Source organism: Parasteatoda tepidariorum, chromosome 8, assembly GCF_982258835.1.
Source record: "Parasteatoda tepidariorum strain Cologne lab strain chromosome 8, Ptep-v5.0, whole genome shotgun sequence".
Lineage (NCBI taxonomy): Eukaryota > Metazoa > Arthropoda > Arachnida > Araneae > Theridiidae > Parasteatoda > Parasteatoda tepidariorum.
In genome coordinates, this window is record NC_141762.1 from 20994478 (window position 1) to 21006549 (window position 12072).

General features: G+C 27.5%; 1 protein-coding gene across 2 annotated transcripts in view; it reads left to right on the forward strand.

Annotated features, from left to right (window-relative positions):
• The window catches only part of LOC107438948 (protein rhomboid), a 315987-nt gene that overhangs the window by 280343 nt on the left and 23572 nt on the right, over positions 1-12072 (forward strand). The window contains exon 1 of one of the 2 annotated variants that reach the window (XM_087149964.1): positions 2962-3168. The exons of the other annotated variant lie outside the window; for it this stretch is intronic. The gene's annotated coding sequence lies outside the window, so the exon portion shown is untranslated. Of the gene's footprint in view, positions 1-2961; positions 3169-12072 lie in introns of those variants that run through there. 2 annotated transcript variants of the gene reach the window in all.

Here is a 12072-nt window from a genome sequence, read left to right on the forward strand (position 1 = left end):
TTTATCTCTAAATGGTGTAAAAAATGTATGAATCATACTTTTGTTATTTAAAGATATTATTCACTATTTTTGTGAAATATCTCTCTACTTGGGTGGTTTATTTTCACGTTATTGTGTTCTCATCCTCCTAGATTTTGTATTTGTTTAGACTTAGCAGTTCTTTAGACATTTGTTATCCCTTAATGAGTTTTATTAAAAATTATTTTGTCAGGTCATTTGTTTTCTTTAAAGCATAACACGGTTCTGTCGAAATCAGTCCAGCATTTCTTGTTCTTGAATAAATATTAAAAATGAAAATAAATGAAATAAAAACTCTTATACACTTACGATATAGTGATCTCCCGCTATAACGTTCGTTTTGGCTTGGAAGACAAGAGTCGTTACATCAAACATAAATTCAGGAAATTCATTCATTTTTCACATTGACAATAACATTTTATTATAGAATTCTATCTCTTGATTAGTGAAATAAATGAAGATTTGTGAATCAACAATCGTGAAAATAATTCAAAATATTCTAATAATTGAAATTTTTGACATTTAAAAGTGTCTCACTTTATTTAGTTGTTTTTTACTGAATTAAATTACAAATTTAACTATTCATATCTACACATTTCACAGTATTGTTAAATATTATAGCGATATAAAAATAAAGCATAAATTAATTACGCAATTTGTTATTGAAGAAAAAAAAATCAAAATATTTTTTGTAGTCCAAAATATTAAAATACTTTATTGTAAACTCTAAAATTCAACTATAAGCGGAGAAAAAGTTGCATAGCATTGCCTTAGCTTTAATTACAGGGTGTAAACGATCTTGCATGGAATAAGCGAGTTTTTGACAGCCTTTTTCGTCAACATTAGTCCAGGTAGACTTTAAGCTCTCTATTAATTCCGATTTGTTTGTAGGAACAACTTCTTGTAGTTTTTTTTTTTTAACTTTTCCTCATGAATATGCAATTGAGTTAAAATCTGGAGAATTGGCTGGCCGCGTTATTACTGCAATTTTACGTTGCTCCTACCAAATCTTAGTTGATATTCCTGTAAGAAGTTTTCCTCAAAATAGACTTCTGTCGGAGGAATCATCTAGTGGCCAAGGACGACTTGATAAATATCTGAGTAAACTTTTTCTTTAAGGATCATACCCTTCCAAGTTTGTTTGCACTTATTCAATTCTAGCTTCAAATTTTACCGTACGTTTCTTGCACTCTTTATTAAACACTTCTTGTTTTATCCCGCAAAATCGAACGCCTTGATTGCCATAAGACACGGAGAACATATTTTTGTCTTTTATTAATATCTTTTATCAACCCTCCAAGCCACATAACAATCTTGGTTTGCACCATCTCATTCTTTCAAGCTTTTGTTTTACTGTCATAAGTGGTTTATTCTTTGCAACACGAGATTGAAATTGAAATTTATGAAAACGTTTTAATGTTGTCGATTTAGGAACATTAATTCCTTCCTTCCATTTCCGATGCAAATGTATTCTTTATATTCCGAATACACTTCTAAATTTATTTTTTATTTTAACTTTAACCTTCAATTTTATTCTTTGGAACACGAGATTGAAATTGAAATTTATGAAAACGTTTTAATGTTGTCGATTTAGGAACATTAATTCCTTCCTTCCATTTCCGATGCAAATGTATTCTTTATATTCCGAATACACTTCTAAATTTATTTTTTATTTAAACTTTAGCCTTTAATTTTATTCTTTGGAACACGAGATTGAAATTGAAATTTATGAAAACGTTTTAATGTTGTCGATTTAGAAACATTAATTCCTTCCTTCCATTTCCGATGCAAATGTATTCTTTATATTCCGAATACACCTCTAATTTTTTTTTTATTTTAACTTTAGCCTTCAATTTTATTCTTTGGAACACGAGATTGAAATTGAAATTTATGAAAACGTTTTAATGTTGTCGATTTAGGAACATTAATTCCTTCCTTCCATTTCCGATGCAAATGTATTCTTTATATTCCGAATACACTTCTAAATTTATTTTTTATTTTAACTTTAGCCTTTAATTTTTATGTCACCTCTGGCCGTAGTTTTCAGTCATCATTGTAACGATTATAACTATAACGCTTGGTTGAAAACAATTTAAAAAATTGACTATACTTTGGTGAATTTTTTCCCTGTTGATAGCCTGAACTCACTGTTTTATTGATCCTGGAATATTACGTAAAAACTCCCATTTAAAAATAAATTCCAAACAAAAAACACATAAAAAAATTTTTTTTCCTTCTAAATAATCATTTGCAATAAATTATCTACTACGTATAAAATTATTGAAAACAAATATTACGAAGACATATTCTAAAAATTCGGACTAATTCTATTAAATATTCGAATAATTTAAAACTTAAAAATAATTATTGTAAATTATCTTTTTTTTTTTTTTTTTTTTTTTTTTTTTTTTTTTTTAAAAAAGAGCAAATAAGCCAGTGTTCGCAAATTTGATTAGAAAAAGATTACAAAAATATCGTTTGCATCTATGCATGGTGTAATACTTAAAAATAAAGTCAGATTTTCATCGAATGAGAAATCTAACATTTAGATTCAAAGTCGTAAAATGGACAAGGGTTAATTGGTTTGATTTAAATGTATATCTAGCTCATCTTGACCTAAGTTATATAGATTAATAAAATAGAGCTATTTATTTACTCTTGAAGAAAATCAACTCAAATCAATCGCTTCTTCTCAAAATCACTCAGTTCTTCGCCCAAGAGGCGAAAAGTGAAGAAAAAAAATTTATAATCACTATCCGCTTTTCAAAAAACCCGCTGGCACAATTCCTCCTTCCCTCTTTTTATTACTCCCTTCCACATAATACAACACCTGCGCTGATTCTGCCACGCGCGTTTGGCGACAAAATCCTTGGCGACAGTTTTTAGTTTTTGCCAACCCTCCAACTTCCGAAAATCAGCGGGAAGATCCAATTCTCATCTCATGTATTCATCCGGGAATTCCGGCATTGCCTGATCAGACGAATTCTGACAAGAGTAGAGAAGGGATGCTGTAGGGATTGCTCTGTTAATCTGGTAGCGTGTGGACTATAGTTTTGTGTGTTGTGGTTTTATTATTTTGGATAAATATATTATTGGATTACGCATGGATTGGCATGAATCTTCAATTATGCTGGAAAATTTGTTTACTAGGTAATTATTTTTACAGTTAAATTTAGTTTATCTGCCTTTAATTTTAATCTTTGTTATTTTAATTTTTTTTTCAGTAATCCAGTTTATTTTTAAGTTTTAACCAACTAAACCTTCAGTTTTTTAAAAAGGTTTTGTATTTATTTTGTTCTAAGACCTGAGATCAACGATTTTCTGATTTGATTGTTTACAATTGATTGTCTTCTTTACTATTTAATATCAATTTAAGAATTGTTTATTTTTATTATTATTTAAAAAAAGGACTTATTTAGTTTGCCAATGCATTCTTTGACAGTTTTATTTTATTTATTTTTTAATTAAATTTTGGATTTTGCACTTTCGTTAATATTTATATTTATAATTTTATAATTCGAATTTGTAATTTTCTGATAAGAATTTACTAAACGAGATTCAACAAAAGTATTTCTATAATCCGTACTGTTCTGTAATATTGTACATTGTATTGTATTAATATTGTATATAATACACTGTGACAATAACATCAGAAATGACAATAAGATCAGACAATAACATTCTTTAAAAGTTACGAAATTTCAATTTCATATTCATGATTATTTATGTAGAAGATTTATAAATATGTATTAAAGATAGGGAATTGAAATTTATAAAATATAAAATAGTTCCGATATTTTCAAAAAATTAAGCAAAGAAAATTACATTTATTTGAAATTATTTTGCTGCAAAAAATAATACATTTTATGCATTTCTATACAATTAGTCTTCATAAAATAGCAAACTTGCCTCAGATTTAGATTTACTTATTTTATGTGATTTGTTGAAGTTGTTTACTTGTTACTGATGTTTAGTTGTTACTGATTACTTTAATTTTTAATTTTGTGCAATGAGGGTAATTTTAAAATTGAATAGTTACTTTTGCTACGTGTTTTATATTCTACGTTTTAGAAGTAAAAAATATCTTTAAATCAACAAAAAAAAATTATGAACTGCTGAAAAACAAAATATTTAAAAATAATAGAATTTTATTTTTTCAATTTTACTATGTCCTAATACTAGCTACTATTTTTTTCTTCTCTTTTTTGAAAGCGCGTTTTTTGTTATTAATTCTGATTAAATGCGCATTTTAATTAGGATCGCTGATGAATATCTAAAAAAATTAAATATAAAATCTATTTTTTAAAATTCATAGAGTTTTAGTTATTAGCTAAAATGATTTTTTAGTAATAAATAAAAGAGTTTTATTAATAAATAACTTCTTCAAAAAAAAGTTTACTTGTTTTACGGGTTTGGTTGGAATTATATAAATTAAGAATTTCACAGGTAAATTGATAACTTTGTTTTTTTACCACGAGCATAAAACTATTTAATTTGTAAAAAAAAGTACTTTTTGCTGTTTATTTGTTGAATGCTATTACGATTCTTTGCTGAAATTTGATTTTTATTGCTACGCATTGACTGGAACTAATGACAAAGAAAAAAAAACTTTAGTTTAAAGGAAAAAAAATTCTTTTAATTAGCTTATTAATTTATCCATTCTTTTATATTACTATAATTTTTTTTCTCCAATTTTAGAACTTTTTTGTTATTTAAATTTCATTGAATTTAACTTATTGACTAGAACTAACGGAAGAGAAAACTCTTTTTGAGTTTACAGTTGAAAATTTAATATTTGCTTATTGTTTTGGAGAATAAAATTCTTTTTATTCTAATTTAGTTAAGTAATAATGTATCACTTTTGTTACCAATAGAAAAATTTTCTGAAACTACGGAAATTCAGCAGTTTTTGAAAATAATTACAACTAAAATTCCCTAGTTGTTGGAGGTTATTTGAATAGCCTAATTTTAAATTATTACTATTTTTTTTAACTGATTTAGAATGTAGTTTTAATTTCCCTTGTAAGCAGGAGGATTAGAGTTGGCAAAACGTTTAAGCAAATCAAAAGGCACTGTTCTTAACTCTATAACAGTTGTGCTATGTTTGGTAAACACATATTTTCTAGCTCTATCTCAGATAAACTAAGCCTGGCTGCATAATTATTTTTTTTTTTCTTTTTGCACGACTTTCAACCAAATGGCCAATTCCTGATATTTTCTTATTGCATCTCAATTTTCTCTTGTCGACCAATTCTTTGTCCTCTTTATATGACTATATTTGTGGTGGGTCTTTGGGGCTATAGACAATATATTGAAAAAAAGATTTATGGCTGTAGTTCTAACCTTCTGTTGTGTTGGGAATGATACTGTCTTCAGGTGGTTTTACCTGTCGAAGACCCCTGAGGCTAATGCCCCTACTGTTCCCCACTATCCAATACAACAGTAAACTACTCTGTTGACCCTCTTGGTGTCCTGTGGAGCTCCTGTATTTTCTGGGAGAAAAGTGCCGTTTGGCTAAAGCAGACGATTCAGTTTGATAAATGACTTAAGAATTTAACTGCCACCCAGGTTTCTAAGGAGACACTGAGTGGGGTTTTAACAAATCTGGACACGGCTATTTCGCGCTATATATCATTTTTGCAAACGCCAATTTCACATTCAATTGAGTTGCTTCTTTATTTACTGTTCATTTTAAGAGTCAACGGTGAAAAATTCCTCTTGGATTCAATCCGCCATTTCATCATAACAGACTGTTCGATTTAAATTTTCAGAAGTAGCTGAAAAGAATTAGCTCCTAATACCCTCCTAAAATTAGATCTAATTTTAGGAGGGTATTTCAAATAGAGTTTCAATATGCAGACTATAATGTATACGTATATTCAGTTAGAGGAATTATGGAAGATTGGTACAGAAACTAATCAGATTTAATTTATGACAGAATTTAAATTACTCGATTTAAATATACCGAAATTGGGGAGAATCGGAATATCAGATTCAGAAATTAATAAGATCCCATTTTTGGAGATTCAGAGTTGAAACAGGAACTAATGAGATCCATTTTTTAGAAGACACTTCCGTAAAAAAGTTAATTAAGGAAATTATTCGATTTTAATTAACTGTAATTGTGGAGGATTGGAACGAGAACTAATAAGATCTAATATTTGGAAGTACTTCAGTGCGAAAGTTTGATTTTTGAAAATTGTCAATTTTAATACTGAAATTAAACATACTGAAATTACTAAATATCGGAACAGAAACTAAAAAAGTCAGTTAATCTTTTCATAAATAGTTGAATTCCTTGAATAATTAAAACAAAACATTTATGAATGAGTAACGAACGTTAGCAATAAAAAAGTTGTTCTATATCTTTATTGCATGCGGATGTTTTGAGGTTAAATAATTCATTGAGTTAATAAAAATATTTGGGAATAGCGGTGTTACCGAAGTAGATAGAATCTACTAAACACATGCGTGCATCAAAAAATGACAACTTTTGACGAATGGGTCTTGTTCTGCGAAATTATGAAATGACCTCTACACGTTAAGTATGGATAATGCGTGCAGGACACAGGTATAGTGAAAGATACCCAAAAACTCGTCTACATCAAATTTTAGAATAGGATCGGATTTTTTTTCTTTCCAACCTGATGACGGCTTGTTTTAAATAGTAGCATACTCTGTAATATAGATGCATTATTTGCATTTTAGAAACCTGATACATGAAAAAAGTGGTTTTTGTACATTTTTAAATGAAGTTTCCTCGTATCTTTATTATATTTTAAAGCAACAGTTGTCAAACATTGTGAGATAATCTTAGACCGGGGACCCAAACCTATTATTTATTCAAGATAAGATTTTAACTGTGCAGAGTTTGATGGCTTTGTCTATAATTCAATTGCTTTTCGTTTAAACTCATAACTGTGTATTATGAATATAAATGCTCAGTTATACTCATATAGTGCTATATGAATATAAATAATTTGATCCGCGGTAAATTTAAACTAGTATGGACACCTTTGGCGATATTTACCAAGTTTTTTTTTCTCTTTTTTGCTGCTATAAATTTAATACTTGAAAATCGGTGATTTTCTATTACTTACAGATGTAGTAAAAAACAGTACTGAACAATTATATTAAATATTTATATAAGTATATAAAGTACTAATGTAATTATAAAATGGAGGAAAAACAATCCTTGGTAAATTGTTGATAATTTTCCAATTTAAGCTAACATTCATTTGAAATTTTTGAATACTCATTCCTTTAAAAAAATTAAACTCATATATTGTAATAGAAAATATCGTTTTTGTACAGAAATGCATTAAATAGATAAAAATGAAGACTAAATTTCGTAACATCTTTTGTTTGATTCATGTCGTTGTGTTGATAATTACACAAAATATTACACTCATAGCATCTAGAAAGCAATTTTGTTACAAGTATTAACAACTTAATCTACAATTTTTCCAACACGAACAAATATCACCTATTAAGTAAAAAATCTCAAGAAACTGGGTGCTTTCCAATTTTCATGTTTTTGAACTTAATGTAGTTTTTAAATAAGTAAAACTCACCGATATCAAATCTGTTATTTCTTAAATTAAATAATTTAGTCCTAATTTTAATGAATCCAAATTATTGTATACTTACTAAGTGCAGAAAAGAAAAGGTTCAAAGATGCAATTTTTTTAAATTTATTTATTATTATTGTTTTTTACTTTTTAAACAAGTTGAAATCGTTTATTTTGTGTGGTCAAATATTTGTTAAACATAAGGTGATCATTAGGTTGGAGGAAAAAAACGAACTCAATGAGAATTTTCCTTTTCGCTGGATTCCATCTGTAACGATGCATAAATATGTGATACAAACACATCATTTGATGGCAAAAAGTCTCAACTAAAATAATGGATTGAAATACTCGTAGTACTACTAAAAGTTTAATCAGCGGTTTACATAAAAGCAAAGAATCAATAAAGTGAAAATAATTTAAAACTCTTTTTTTCTTCTTTTTTTTCTTTTTTTAAGTTTTGGTTGAATACTTCATTTTGCGTCTTAGGTGGGCAACGCATTCCTACATAGGATTTTTTTTCTTTTTTCTGAAAAATAAAACTAAGAGAAAATAAAACCAAGATCAATTTTCTTGCGCAAACTTGTTTCTCCCTTAAAAAATGAGATAACGAAAAAGAAACAAAAATTCCTAATCTTTCATGATTATAAATTTCATCGTAATTTTCTATAATTCTGAGGTTATTGTCCCCAATGGGTTTGCTATTTTAAGTGCAGAAGATGCTGAATGCTCATTTTCTGTACAAGATTAAAAAATGTAAATGTCCGATGAATGCTAATTAATCTTGCAAATTTTCAGATTCTAGCACAAATTTTTTCTAGAAATATAAGCAAGACAAGCATAAATACAGGCAGACACTCATTATTTTAAATAAGTTTTAAAATATCGAAAAAGGGAAAAAAATCAAAATAATGTTTTTATTAAAATATAGTTTTTAGCTACCGTTTCCATTTATTGTAATAATTATATTAAATTAATTTATACTTAGTTAGTTGTGCGATAAGTTAAAATTAATCTTTTTTCCACTAAAGTAAAATCGATGTACTTAAATTTTTAAAAAAATTAAAAATTTTAATTTCAATATTTCTTAAAATTTATTTATATACGTTTTTAATAAACCATCTTCAAGAAATTACAAAGTTCAACATTTATTAAAAATTTCAATTTTTTTAAAACAAATTTGTGTGGGACTATTCGCATTATATTATTTGAAACTTAATTTAAAAAAAAAAAAAAATTGTTTAGAGTGCTTAACAATTCTGAGCTATAATGCTCTCATTATTTCAGGCACCTAATCATGAATTCGGTTTCTTTTTTTGTACGAAAATCTGCAATAATTGTACATATATCATTAGCACTTAGATAATCACTATAAAGCTATTATAATAAGTAATTAGTACAAATATAATCGTCATAAAATTAATTCTAATTCCAACTGCTGTACGAACTTTCTAATTATTTTTTCGTCCCCCTTTTCATTTCATTAGTATTTTTTTTAATAATGTCGGTAAAAAAAATGTGAGGGAGGGGTGCTGCAAAACAGCGGATATCCGTCACAAGTCTGGCGCAATTCCGAACCCAACTTCCGTCTTTACCTGCATTCCCTGTCTCCCACTCCACCCACCCCACGACCCTTCTCTATCCATGACAATATTGACTTTGAAACATGTTTATACAAGAACCTATAACTATACGATTTTTCGAACATTAAAGATAAAAACATAAATAGGTATTTAACCCTTTGATGCAAAAATTTTTCATTTGATTAAACAACCTATTAAATAGATAACCCAAATAATGATCCTCCAATTTCTTTTATTTTAACAAATGCCGATTTCTGAATTAAATTAATCTACATCTGTCAAACGAGAGCCTATAAACATAAAAGATAAAAACAAAATCAGGTATTTAACTCTTTGATGCAAAATTTTATCATTTGATTAAGCAACCTATTAAATCGATAACCTAAAATAAAAATCTTCTAATTTCCTATTTTAACAAACACCGATTTGTCAATTAAATTAACATACATCTGTTTTTCAATTAACGAGTGTCGCTTAGTCAGTTAATTAAACATACATTGTCAGTTAATTTAACAACCTACAATGAAATTTAAATTTTTTTTTCTTTAATATCTTCTGAGATGTAATTAACTTTCTACTGTTTTAAATTGATTTCTTCAGAAATCAATTTAGCCACACATGCTTTCATCATTTTAATTGCTATTCATTCTTGTTTGAAATTCAATTAACTTATATAATGAAGATCTTTACTTAAATTTACACTAGTAAATTAACATAACTCAATTTCGTTGATTAAACCACACACATTCATAACATTATTTCAGATGTTATCTTTCATTTTGTTGGATAACTTTTGAGGCGTTACGATCATCACATTTCCTTTACACAAGCATTATTTAAAACATCTCTTTCGGAAGCTTTTGAAGCACAATAAACGTTTAATACAATTAAAATAAATTTAACCACACACATTGGTAACATAGCTCAAGTATGTTCTAAAATTAACATTTATCAATTCTCTCTTACACTAATCAACGAATACAAGTCAACTTCACATATCAATTCATTAAAGAGATGTTAACTTATTACATACGAAAACAGGCACACACAAAAAAACTACTTTTTGTTATGTCAGTTTATTTTAAACGCATAACTATTTCTTTGCTAATTTTTGAAAGCTTATCAATTTAGAAAGTAATGAATCAATTGAATATACTTTAGAACGTGAAGGTGACAAACTATGAATATTCTGCTTCCTTTATCAGCTATTTCTCAAAACAAAAATTAGAAGATTGCAGTATAGGTGTCGGCTTGTCCATCCCACATCCGATCTTTGATCTCGGGTTGGGTCCTGTCTCAGGGCCTTTGCCCTTAAAACTGTAGGATGGAATGTTTTGCTTCATACAGTTTGTTTCGATTCAACCTAAATTCATAAAAGAGAGGAACTTTTTAGTAATAGCTACTTTTGTTATCGTCAAATTTAATATCTGCTGCTAATTGTTAGTAGTGTTCTGAAGCTAGTTAAAGTAGTATACATACACTCCTATACATAGGTCATTATCTATCTACTGCACCTAGTTAGTATAGTATTTCCAACTATACATAGTCTGTATCCATCTACTGCTGTATCTAGTTTGTATAGTATTCCCTACTATGCATAGCCATTATCTACCTGCTGCTAATTATTAAGTATTCACTACTTTAATGACAATTAAGTATTCACTATTATACATAGTTAGTACCCATCTACTGCTGTATCTAGTTAGTATAGTATTTGAATACTATTATACATAGTCAGTATCTATCAACTACTGTAGCTACCTGGTATATTATTCACTGCTACACATGGTTAGTATATATATACTGCTGTAGCTAATTATCTATGTACTGCTGTAGCTAAGTAACTGCTGTAGCTAATTATAGTATTCACTACTATACATGGTGAGTATCTACTTGTGTAGCTAGTTAATAGTATCAACTATTGTATAGTTAGTATCTGTTATTATAGATTTTATACAACATGATGTAATGAAGAAAGATTCCCTTTAAAAGTTTAAATATTGTCCAATCCATAGGTTTCGCGGAGTTATGGACAAATATTCTGAGTGGGTTAAAATTTTTGAAAAGATTTTTAGGTTTCTTTTCTTGCACCAAATAGAACACATAAGAATTTTTAAGTTTCATTTTAATTAGAAAGAAAACAATAAGGAAGACACATTATTTAGGTGTAAAACCGATGATGGATTTTGTAGATACATCAATGTGTTTTTATATTGCGTAAAATTTTTTATTATTAAATTTATTGCATTATTTAAAGCTACTATCAGATATTTACCCTTGGTTAAAGTTCCAATGTTGTCTCAATTAGAATTTTTAAAAAAGAGAAAGAAAAAAAAAAGAAGAAACGTATTTGTTATCATCTGGAAAACAATGGATAACTAAAAGTGAAAGGAATAGTTATTGGATTTAAAATAAAAATCTATAAAAACTATTCATTTTAAGTTTGCATTTTAATGTTTTAGTTGTTTCTATTGAACATGTATTGTTTTAAACTCATTATAATGTATTTTTTTTAAACCCATTATAATGTATTTTTTATGTATATTTACAAATAAAACTGAAGGTCGTCTAAGAATGAATTTCTAGATTGAGTGGCCCTCACACCTGTAATCAATCATGTATTTCCATCAAAAAAATTATAAAACTCTTTGAGCAGTTCTAAAAAAATATATAACAAAAGAAAATATTTTACAAATCTACAATTAATATCTTTTTGCTGTATATTCGTTTTTTAATTTTGATGCAACGTAGTTCTACAGAAATGTTTATTTCTGCGTTATCGTTTTATTTTAAAACGACCTTCTAAAAATTATATTTCTCTTTCTATTTTAAGTTATCGTCTGCTAATTTTGAAGCATAATTAAAAAAAAAACAATTTAAAAAAATTTTATTTAAAAAACGCA